We start from the raw sequence: 12989 nt of genomic DNA, 5'->3' as shown, positions 1-12989 counted from the left end.
GCACCATTTTAGGTGTATTTCATTTAAGACAATAGCTGTAGCTCATGTTTTTGACATAGTGAATGCCATAGTAATTACACTTAATGAAGTGTCTGAAACTGGTAAGGAAGGAATCAGAGTTCTTATGTGCAATAACAGTTATTTCCATGGGCAATGACAATTCCTAACGTGACGGGTTCCCTTTGAACCTCATTCAGAAGCCACCGTGGAAGTCGACTCTGCCCTCTGCGCATTCTGGCTGGTATCCCTGGGGACCGCCCACTCGGGTGTGGTTGCCTTAGTCGTCATTCTTGCTGGGATTCCAGGGTTGAGTTGCTGAGGTGCAAGCGTGATCTGCCCACTCTTTTATAACCTTCCTCCTCCTTCCTGTTGTTTAGAGTGCTTTTTCAAGCGGTTCCTTCAAGATCAGTACAAACGTGAGGTTTCTGGTGCCTGTGCCCCTTGCACAAACATGCTTCCGGGAGAAAGTCCTTAAGGCAGGGTGGGTGGGACTAAGACCACGCTTTGGTATTAGTTGCATCTTCACCTCCTCCTGCCCCCTATTCCTGCCGAGAGGACTTCTGGGAGTTGTAGTCTCTTACTGAATAAAGAAAGAGAAACGGATCTTCGCTATCAGGGTGTTCTCAACCTAGTGCCAGCCTAAAACAAGCAAACTCATTGTGAAGTAAAAGGGACTAGATTTCCAGGTTAGTACTGGTCTCAACTTTTAATTGCTAATAAGCCGAAGAAAAGTTGTTAATACCTATCTATGGTGGAGTAGAGCTTAGATGGACCACGGATGTCATCCTCCCCAACCCCTACCCGTTGGCCTCTATTGGTCATGTGGGTTCAGAAAATTCCTGTGGCTTTTCAGAAAAGCCAAAAACTGTGCTTGATATTTTTTCTCCCCTGCAGTACCTGGTACAATGTTAACACTGGGTCAGCATCCAGGGTCAAAAATAAATAAATAAATAAATAAATTCCTTATTTTAAAAAAATTTTATTGTTTTTATTTCTATTATTTATCCGTATTTCTATGTCTTCTTCACTATTTTCGTGGGAGATTGGAAGATATTTGTTCATATTCTCTTAGCCATATGCTATCTTATTTAATTTCTTTTTCCATTTTACTTTTGGTAAAAACTAATAAATTCAAAGAGTACAAAGGTGTAAGAGATAGAAATTAAAATCCTCCCATCAACCTCTCTTCCTAAATCCCACTCCTCAGGGGAATCCCAACAGTTGGGCGAATGTTTTTGTGGGTACTCTCCATGCCAAGCTGGTGATTATCTCAAAGTGCTTCAGATTTATGCAGCACTTAGAGGCATTGTTGCAAGCCCTTTGCCAGTATTTAATCTTCTCTACAACCTAATGAGGTGCCCATTTTACAGATGAGGAAACTGAGAGGTCAGGGGATTTGTTAAGGTGACTTAGCTAGAAAGTCACTGAGCTGGGATGGAAACATGGACAGTTTGGTTCCAAAGTCTGCACTCTTACTTTCTCTTCTATACCATCTCAATAGTTTTCTTTGTTGAATGAAAATATAAGCTGTAGTTCCTACAATCACCGCCACCACCACCACCAACAATGAGAAACTGGTGCACAAGAAGAGAAAATGTTCACTTAGATCTGAGCTCCAGATGAAAGTCATGAGGGCAATTGTTCCCTAATGAGGACTTAATCTCCTTTTTGAGCTGCCACTCCCATCAGCCGCTCTGTGTATTCAAAAATTTTTCTTTTTCTTTTTCCAACAAGAATGAGGTTGAATCGATAATGTTTAATGGTTCTTAGATACAATGGTGGCAAGCATACAGAAGTAGTACTGGAGCTAGATAAGAAGCTTTACTTGTAAAAATGGATTTTCCCCATAATCAATCAACATTTTCCTTGTATTTCTCAGGACAGTGTCCCAGGAGCCATGAAAAAACAAACCAACCAACCAACATGATTTTTCTTTTTTTTTTTTTTTTTTGAGACGGAGTCTCGTGCTGTCACCCAGGCTGGAGTGCAGTGGCCGGATCTCAGCTCACTGCAAGCTCCGCCTCCCGGGTTCACGCCATTCTCCTGCCTCAGCCTCCCGAGTAGCTGGGACTACAGGCGCCCGCCACCTCGCCCGGCTAGTTTTTTGTATTTTTTAGTAGAGACGGGGTTTCACCGTGTTAACCAGGATGGTCTCGATCTCCCGACCTCGTGATCCGCCCGTCTCGGCCTCCCAAAGTGCTGGGATTACAGGCTTGAGCCACCGCGCCCGGCCCCAACATGATTTTTCTTATCTTTCAGGAAAAGGGTATTAGAAGAGAGGGAAGGCCTTGCAAAGAAATACATAGATTTCATTGAGAAGAGGGTGTAACACACTTTTTTATTTTGTGTGGACATGCCTAGTTCTTCAACCCTGTGGTAATAGAGTAGTACCCTGCTTCTCATTTAGGAACCCATCTAGGGGCCTCATCAAGGGCCGCTGCTTTGAAACTCAGCTTCCCTGTTGGCATTTAGATCTTGCTTTTAACATTAACTCCTTGTTTTTATTGAAAAAATAATACAAACAACCAATCCTAAGATGGGTAAAGGACTTGAATTCACATTTATCCAAAGAAGAGATACAAATGACAATAAGCCGATAAAAAGATACTTAACATTACTAATCATTAGGGAGACATCAAAACCACAATGAGATACTACTTCACACCCATTAGGATGGCTATAAACAAATGTGCATATTTTTAAAAACCTAGAAGATACAAGAGTATTGACCAGGATGTGGAGAAATTGGAAACTCGTGCACATTGCTGCTGGGAATGTAAAATGGTGCAGCTGTTGTGAAAAACTGTATGACATTTTCCTTAAAAAGTTAAACATAGAATTACCATATGACCCAGCAATTCCACTTCTTGGTCTACACCCAAAAGAATTGAAAGCAGAGGCTCCAACAGATACTTGCACATCAATGTTCATAGCAACATTATTTACAATAGCTCAAAGAGGAAATAACTTGTCAACATGTCCATCAGCAGGTGAATAGATAAACAATATGTTGTACATACATACAATGGAATGCTATTCAACCTTAAAAAGAAAGGAAATTCTGACACGGGCTACAATGTGGGTGAAACTAAAACATAATGCCAAGTGAAATAAATCAGACACAAAAGGACAAATATTGTAATGATTCCACTTATGTGAGGTACCTAGAATAGTCAAATTCCTAGAAAGAAATAATGGTTTCTACGGGCTGTGGGGAGGAGAAAATGGAGAGCTATTGTTTAATGGGTTTGGGTTTCCATTTGGAATGATTAAAAAGTTCCAGAAATGAATAGTGATAATGGCTGTAGAACAATGTGAATATACTTAATGCTACTGAATTATATACTCAAAAATGATGAAAATTATAAGTGTTATGTTATATATATATATTTTTTACCACAATAAAAAAATTACAGGTGATGCACATGGTTATAAAAAAGTAGATGTGTAGTACTGGAGAAGTTATAAGGGAAAACATCAGACCCCCTACCCCATTTTTTTCTGTCTCCACATTTTTGTACCTAGAAGTAACCACATTCAACTTTTTCCTCTTTCTTTAGCTCTATAGTTCTCAATAATAGTAGTGTATGATGTTTTTCTGAATTTCTTAAATTCAGATATTATTTATTACACTTCTGGTTATAATAAATGCAGATTTAGCTTTCTTACTCCATTTTCTTATTCCCCATTTTTCTTGTTCCATCTTCCCCAAAACCTTTAGGATATATATATTTTTTTATCTCTGGCTTTAGGACATTTTTTGACACAAGGTATCATGATGTTGGTGGGGTCTCTACATTTACTGTGCTGGGTACCCAGTGGGCCTTTGCAGTCAGAAAAGGAAAATCTGTAATTTGCCCTTGGACTATCTTTAATGGTTTCATGAGTGCTACCTTGGGTCTCTGAGCCCTCCCCAAAGCCAAAAAGTGTGATTGATATTTTTTCTCCCCTATAGTACCTGGCACAGTGTTAGCATTGGGTCAGCATCGGTGTAAAGAGCCATTAGTTGAAAAGATAGACTTCTGGTTTGGCAGCACTGCTGTTAGAAGCAGCATCTAATAAATACTTGGTAAGGAAGGGGGTGATAGCAGCTTCATTTTACAGCCCGGGGTTAAGAGAACTAGTTCAGCAACTTTCTGACTTCTCCAGCCTCTACTTTTACAAGCCATCCCCTCTTACTCTGCTTAATAGTTGGGTGAAGAGGTAGGAAATGGAGAATAGTATGGGAGTCTCATTGTGCTTGGGTTAGGGTCAAAGATAAGTGCTGCAAGGGGAAGCCCCACAACTTATAGTCAGAATTACCTCTGAAAACTCTTGAAATCTCCCAGAAGTAGGAGATACTGAGTGTTTTTTGTACTAATATTTGTCTATGCTCTTCAATGAATCTTTTAGTGTCTTCTTCCAAGATGTCAATGAAACCATTGCCACTCAATTTCTTGGCCACAGCTAAATAGTTTGTCTTTCATTCTGTCATTGATTGGGAAATACTTCAAATTGTTTTTACAGTTTTTTCATAATTTTGGCTGAGTAAGGCTTTCACTTCCAAACAGGATGGAGTAATAGGAATCAGAGATAACATTAAAAACCAGTCCTAGCATTTTGGGAGGCCAAGGTGGGAGGATCACTTGGTTTTTAAGACATTTGGGTAATGAAAGACAATGATTCCTGAGAGATGCGAAACAAAGCAAGTCAAATAACTGCAACAGCTTATAACCTGGAGAGAGTTTCCAAGCCATAGCACAGGAAGATGGGAATCAGGCAGAACCTGGCAGGAACAGACATCTTGGATTGAGGACATGCAGTTGAGAGTCTAGGAAGACCAGACTGTTAGGATTTGTGTGTCAGAGTGCCAAGAACCCCAGATATTGACAGTTTTATTTGACATTTTGGCTGAGTACTGATGAGTGCATGCATGTGAGGAAACTACCTGAGGGAGGAAAAGATCCTCTTCAAAGAATGAGGAGGAATAGTTTGTAGCATTCACACAGGGCCAGGAATAGTACCTATTCACATCAGCTACCATGAAAAATCTCAAAATCATGGGCATTAAGTATAGTACTCAGAAGGGTCTTGCCTCACCAGTAGGGAAGAATTAGCCCTAGATTAAACACTGCTCTAATCCTGCTTAATAAATCTTTAAAGTGAAATGTGAAAGAATTAAACTGTGTGCATCTCAGACCAAAGGGATGTATTTTATATTTTATTGAATACAAAAATATCCCAGTGCCCAACAAAATAAAATTTATAATGTGTGGCATCCATTCAAAGAAGCAGGAAAATGTGACCCAAAAATACTATTGTATATTTCTTTGCTGTGTGTGAAGTATAGTATCACTTGAAGTGAACTGTGATAAGTTAAAGATGTATACTATAAACCCTAAAGTACCCAGTAACATCATAAAGTTATAGCTAACATCCAACAAAGAAGGTAAAATTGAATCATAAAAAAATACACAATCAAATAAAAGACAATAGGAAAGGCCACAAAGAACAAATGGGCCAAATAGAAAACAAATATCAAAATGATAGAATTAAACCTAACTATATAGCTAATCATATTAAAAGTACATGACCTAAACATCCCAATTAAAAGGAGGAGATATTCAAATAGGACAAAAAAGCAAGATCCAATTATATGTTGCCCATAAGAAACCAAATTAAAATATAGACACAATCATGTCAAAAGTAAAAAGACAGAAACATATATGCCATGCCAACAGTAGTCAAAAGAGAGCAGGAGTAGCTGTATAAATGTTAGACAAAATACATTTCAGAGCAAATAATAGTACTAGCAGTAGAGAATGTCATTTCATAATGATAATTCATCAAGAGGATAGAATAATTCTAAATGTTTATTTATAAAATAACAGAGCTACAAAATACACATAGTGAATACTGATAGAACTGTAAATTCTATCTACAACCATAGTCAGATATTTTAATACCCTTCTGTCATAGAACAAGTAGACAGACCATATCAGCAAGGATATACTAGCTTTGAACAATACTATCCACCAATATCTCCTAATTGACATTTATAGAACACTTCTCTCAACAGCAGCAGAATGCACATTCTTTTCAGTTGTACATGGAGCATTTACCAGATAGACCATATTCTGAGCCACAGAACACAACTCAAAAAATTTAAAAGGGCCCAAGTCACACAAATGATGTTCTCTGAACAATGGAATTAAATCAGAAATGATGATTTTAGCTGAACTGTAGCATCGTTTCAGGTTTGAGTGCATCTACTGCTCATGTAATTTGATTCCTTACGTTAAGTGTGTGTACAACTCCACCCTTATAAGGGCAAAGAGACGATGTGAAAATGGAATGAAGTAATTGCTAAGTGTGTGTATGTAATAGGTAGATAACTGAAGAAGTGATAAGTTGGTACAGTTGTAACTGTGGGTGAGAAATTGTCCACCATCCATTTTGGTCTAAGAAAGAAAATGTCTGTTGACAGTTCTGCAACTAACTTTTATTCAACTGATTTTTATCAGCTAGGGATCTGACATATTGGTGGATGCTTTTACATAACATATTATCTCACATATAAGTATATGAGATAAATCTTGTAGGTTGAATTTATTCATTTTTCTACTTATAAGGGAGAGGAGGGGTGGGAGTAGATAAAAGAAAGTTCAGATCCCTTAGCTTGGCACTCAAGCCTTTCATAGTAAAGTCCCTGTCTACCTCTCCCTCCCACTCTCCTGCCTTGAACAAGCACAGGTTACTCTAGGCCTGCTGAGCTGCTGGTGTTGTACATACTCACACAGCTGTTTCATTCCTCTGGGCCTTCAGATATGCCTCCCTCTGGAAAATCTCTCTCCCCCACTTTAGGCCTCCGCAGCTCTGTGCTGACCTCGCCAGACCATGTTCCATCCACACACTGGGCTCGTGTACTCCCTGAGTGCCAAGATTCCTGGCATACAAAAGGCACTGAGCTGTCCCAGGCTGGGAGCCATCTTATATTTGTCTCTGTAGCCTCATCGGCACTTGGCAACATGGACCTTCAAGAAATATTTTCCACATGCCTACCCTGTGCCAAGTACTGTCCTGCAGAGCAGTAAGACAGACAAGGTGACAGCTGTTGCTGAAGTTATATTCTATTGTAAAACAGACAATACACTGGTCAGTAAGTAAAATAATCTTACAATGTAAACAATTTTATGGAAAAACAAATGAGAGGAGGGCATTGTTTAGACTGAGTGGTTAGGGGCACACTCTCTGAGGATATGACATTCATGTTGAAAACAGAGAATAAGAAGGAGCCAGCCACGTGAAGAGGTGGGTGATATGAGTTTGCTGGAGCTGCTATAACAAAAAGTACCACAGATGAGGTAACTCCAACAACAGAAATTTGCTTACAGTTTTGGAGGCTAGAAGCCCAAGATGAACATTTTGGGAGGTTTGGTTTCTTCTAAGGCCTTGCTCCTTAGCTTGCAGATGGCTACCTTCACAGTGGGACTCCGCCACATGGTTGTCTCTCAGTGTGTCTGTGTTCCAATCTCCTCTTCTTAAAAGGACATCAGTCATATTGGATTAGGGGCCACCCTAATAACCTCATTTTACTTTAACTACCTCTTTAAAGGCCTGTCTTCAAATACAGTAACATCCTGGAGTATGGGGGTTAGAACACATGAGTTTGGAGAGGATGTCATTTAGTCCATAACAGGGGTGAGGTGCATTCCTAGGAATAGCAAATGTAAAGGCCCTGAGGGAGTTCAGGAAGAAAGGCAGAAAAAGAAAGAGAAAGAAAGAAAAGGAAAGGAAAGAAGGAAGGAAGGAAGGGAGGGAGGAAGGGAGGGAGGGAGGGAGGGAGGGCTGACTGGAGATGCTGTTGGAAAGGCAGCCAGGGGCGGCTTATGTAGGCACCTGTAGGTCATGATCACTTCGTTTTAAGTGAGGTAGGAGCTCACTGGAAGGTTTTAAGCAGCGTAATACGAGCACCCAGTTTTCAGTTTCAGAAGATCATCTGGTAATGTGTGGAAACTGACTGGGAGGCAGACAGGAGAGGAAACAGAAAATCTGTTGGGGCAATTGTAGGTGTGGCTTAGAGTACTCATAGAGCAATATAGATTTTCTGCTAGATGGAGGGCCAAGGATAACGGGGAGACTAAGAGGGTGGGGATGAAAAAGAAAGTACATGGCACATTCTGCTGTTTTAGTCAATCAAAAACAAACAAACAGATAAAATACATGGCATCTTTTATAAAAATATAATTATCACTTTGGGAGGCTGAGGTGGGCAGATCACGAGGTCAGGAGATTGAGACCATCCTGGCTAACATGGTGAAACCCCATCTGTACTAAAAAAATACAAAAACTTAGCCAGGTGTGGTGGCACGTGCCTGTAATCCCAGCTACTTGGGAGGCTGAGGCAGGAGAATCACTTGAACCCAGGAGGCGGAGGTTGCAGTGATCCGAGATCGTGCCATTGCACTCCAGCCTGGGTGACAGAGCAAGACTCCACCTCTCAAAAAATAAAATAAAATAAAATAAAAATAAAATAAATTAACCCAAATTCATCATTGCAGTATGAGGTGCTAATCTATGAAGACTTTCCATGACTGCAACAAGGCCACTCTAATGAGTCTTGGATGACTTGATTGGAATACTAAGTGCCATTCAAGTCACTATGTGCCGGATACCTGCTTTATATGCAGCTGCATTTGATCCTCATGACAATCATGTGAGAGGGAATTGCCACCATCATCTTAGATATGAAGAAACAGAGGATTTAGTGAAAACAGTGGTGAGTATCAGAGCTGGAAATGCGCCCTCCAGCCTCCCAACCCCTCCCTGACATCCCTTAGTGCCCTTCTGTCCTCTGCCCTGGTCTCTCCCTCCACTGCTTACTGTGGGGCTCAGCGGAGGGCTGCTGGCTGCCCCATCTCACCTGAGCAGCTGAGCCTCTGTCTCAGATCTGCCTGCGGAGCAAGCTCAGCAGTGCAGACCTGAGCCTGCAGGCCTTAATAATATAGAGTTGCTAAAAGGGAACATTTAATTGCATGTTTTATTAATTTATTCCTTATGAAATAGTAATCATGAATTTTTGCTAGCACGAAGTCTGGGCAGCAGTGAGTAACTTTGACATGTGGAATTCTTGAAAATACTGAAACTCCCCCAATTCAGGTTCCTGAGAACTTGTTTATCTATGGTGAGACACAGAAGGGGCTATTGATGAAACCCTCATTGATGATATTGAGGGTTTCATCAATAGCTCCTTCTTTGTCTCTCCATAGATAATTACTCCACCTGGGGGACTCTGCTCAACTCCATCCTGATCTCTTATGGAAAGCTACAAACTTATTTTTTATGAAAAGGAAAATAAAACATTCAAAAGGAAGGAGAAGCCCAGGGTGGGTAGGGCAGCAGCTGGCAATGCAGGGAAAAGCAAAGCAGCTCTGGAGGAGATTAGGAATGGGACATGCAGAGGTCACAAAGCTGAAGACCTTTTCTTCCTGCCCAGACCACTGAGCTGGCCAAGAAGTAAGTGAACCTGACTTCTTGAGAGGCCTGGCTTTGAAGGGAAGGCAACTCTTTATCCCCAAGTGGTTTTCTGCTGGCCGGGAGGAATGTCAGCTCTGGACACCAAACAGAGGTGGTCATTACTTTTACTTGGTCCACAACACACATTGCCACTCTCTCTTCAGAAGGCCTTGGGGCCAGGAACACAGTTTTAAGAAATGGAGAGATAATCAATAAAGAGGAGAGAATGGCCAGTATTCCAGGCAGGTATCCAGTGATTTGTGGAGATGGTACAAAGGCCACTGCCTCTGCCTTTGGCATTCTCATCTTCACAGAAGCAAAAGGGCCCTTTCATCTAACGGGGGAAGGAACGTCTTTTTGTGGGAAGGCCTTTTTATAGGTGCAGTTGGATTCCTGCCCTTAGGGAATGGTCAGTTTGAGAGAGTAGACAAGTTCAAGGAGCTCCCAGGCTAGAGGTCTCTGTTCTCATGCAGTCCCCAATAAGACCTTGGGGAAATCACAGCTCAATGCAGTTACACACAGTAGTTTATAGTAAACTCCAGGATATGGTGAACACATGCATGAAAATGACTCGTGTACCTTGTCATATTTGAATAAATGTTAGGTATATATAGGTGCCCTCTATTTTAAGTAACCACAAAATACAGACTTTAAAAAGCATTCTGTTTTTTAGATCTAAGTGCATATGAAAATTTAACATAAAAGTGGTATTTCAAATCCCTGGGGGAAGATAAATTATTCAATAAGTCATGTTGGGATAATTGAATTAGCATACCTATGAAAACCAAACAATACCTGGATTCCTAACCTCATTCTTTAGATCAAAATAATTTCCAGGTGGATCAATATTTAAATAAAAAAGTGAAGCCAAGTCATGAGAGTAAGAAGACAAGTCACAGCCTAGGAGAAAATATTTGCAAAACATATCTGAAAAAGACTGTTATCCAAAATATACAAAGAACTCTTAAAACTAAAGAATAAGAAAATGAACAACCTGATTTTAAAAATGGGCAAAAGACCTAGTCATCTCACTAAAGAAGATATACAGATACCAAATAAGCATATGAAGAGATGTTCAACATCACATGTCATTAGGGAATTGCAAATTGAAACATCAATGAGATACCACTACACACCTATTAAGATGGCCAAATTCGAAAACACTGACAATACCAAATGCTGGTGAGGATGTGGAGCAAGAGGAACTCTCGTTTATGCTAGTGGTAATGCAAAATTGCACATCCACTTTGGAAGATAAGTGGGCAGTTTCTTACAAACTAAACTTACTTCTACCATGTCATATTTATCCAAATGAACTACAAAATTATGTCCACACAAAACCTGCACATGGATGTTTATAATAGCTTTATTCATAATTGTCCAAACTTGGAAGCAACTGAGATGCACTTCTGTAGGTGAATCGATAAATAAACTATGGAGGTACTTCCAGACAGTGGAATATTATTCAGCAGTAAAAAAATATCCACTATCAAGTCATGAAAAGACATGGAGGAGACTTAAGTGCATATCATTAAGTGAAAGAAGCCAATCTGAAAAGACTACATATTAGATAATTCCAACTAGATGACATTCTTGGAAAGGCAAAACTATGAATATGGTAAAAAGATCAGTAGTTGCTAGAAGTTGGGGAGAACAAAGGATGACTAGGCAGAGAACAGAGGATTTCTTTTATGGATGAGATAAGTTGTTTATTAGATATTTAATTTCTTTTAAATTTTAGATTCAGGGGGTACATGCACACATTTGTTTCACGAACATATCACACGATGCTGAGGTTTGGGCTTCTATTAGTCCTGTCACTCAAATAGTGAACATACAATTTTTCAACCCTTGCTCTTCTCCCTCCCTCTCCCCTTTTGGAGTTCCCAGTGCCTATTGTTCCCATCTTTGTGTCAGTGTGTTCCCAATGTTTAGCTGCCATTTATGAGTGAGAATATGTGTTATTTTGTTTTGGTTTTATATTAATTTATTTAGAATAATGGCTTCTAACTGCATCCATGTTGCTGTAAAAGACATAATTTTGTTCTTTTTTATGGCTGCATGCTATGCCATGATGTATATGTATCACATTTTCTTTATCTGGTCCGCTCTTGATAGGCACTAGGGTTGATTCTATGTCTTTGCTATTGTAAATAATACTGCAGTGAACATACAAGTGCATGTATTTTTTTGATTGAATAAACTATTTTCCTTGGGTATATACCCAGTAGTGGGATTGCTGGGTCAAATAGTGGTTCTGTTTTAAGTTCTTTAAGAAATCTCCAAACTGCTTTCCACAGTTGCTCACCTAGTTTACATTCTCACCAACAGTGTATAAGCACTACCTTTTCTCTGCAACCTTGCCAACATCTGTTATTTTTTGACTTTTTAATAGTAGCCATTCTGACTGGTGTGAGATTGCGTCTCCTTGTGGTTTTGATTTGCATCTCTGATGATTAGCAACGCTGAGCATTTTTTCATGTTTGGTAGAGCTTGTATGTCTTCTTTTCAGAAGTGTGTTCATGTCCTTTGCTCACTTTTTAGTGAGATTATTTGTGTTTTGTTTGTTGATTTAAATTCCTTATAGATTCTGGATGCAGAATCTTTTGGATTTGCTGGATGCAATTTGTTGGATGCATAGTTTGCAGGTATTTTCTCCTGTTCTGTAGGTTGTCTATTTACTCTGTTGGGAGTTTGTTTTGCTAGAGCAGAGAGGATTTTTAAGGCAGTGAAACTATTCTCTGTGAATCTATAATTGTGGATACATATCATTATATATTTGTTAAATTCCGTAGAGTGTACAACACCAAGACTAAACCCCAATGCAAACTATGAACTTTGAATGACAATGATGTGTCACTAAAGGTTCACAGATTTTAACAAATATGCAACTGTGGTGCGGGAGGAATGTTGATAGTGGGGTAGGCTATACACATGTGGCAGGCAGCAGGGCGTATGTGGGAACTCTGTACGTTCTCATCAGTCATGCTGTGAATCTAAAACTGCTCTAAAAAATAAAGTCTATTAAAAAAGTAAGCCATCAGAAAATAAAGAAACAAAACAAAGTGAAGCCAAGCAGATTTATTCATAATAATCCCAAACTAGAAGATATCTAATAAGTGAAGGGACAAGTAAATTGTGGCTTATCCATACAATGAAATACTACTCAACAATAAAAAAGAAAGATGATACACACACACAATAACATAGATGAACCTCACAGACATTAGGTTTAGTGAAAGAAACTGGATACAAAACACATACTGTACAATTCTGCAGGACATTCTAGAACAAGCAATACGAATCTAAAAGGAAAGAAAGTGGATCCATGATTGCCTGGGAGTGAGAGTGGGGTGGGAATTAAGTATAAAGTGTTGGAGGCTTGTTTTTTTTTTTCTTTTTTTTGAGATGGAGTTTTGCTCTTGTTGCCCAGGTTGGAGTGCAATGACTCCATCTTGGCTCATTGCAACCTCTGCCTCCAGGTTCAAGTGATT

This window comes from Macaca fascicularis, chromosome 2 (genome assembly GCF_037993035.2).
Source record: "Macaca fascicularis isolate 582-1 chromosome 2, T2T-MFA8v1.1".
Taxonomy (NCBI): domain Eukaryota; kingdom Metazoa; phylum Chordata; class Mammalia; order Primates; family Cercopithecidae; genus Macaca; species Macaca fascicularis.
The sequence above is the reverse complement of the archived record's forward strand: the minus strand, read 5'-3'. Positions refer to the sequence as shown.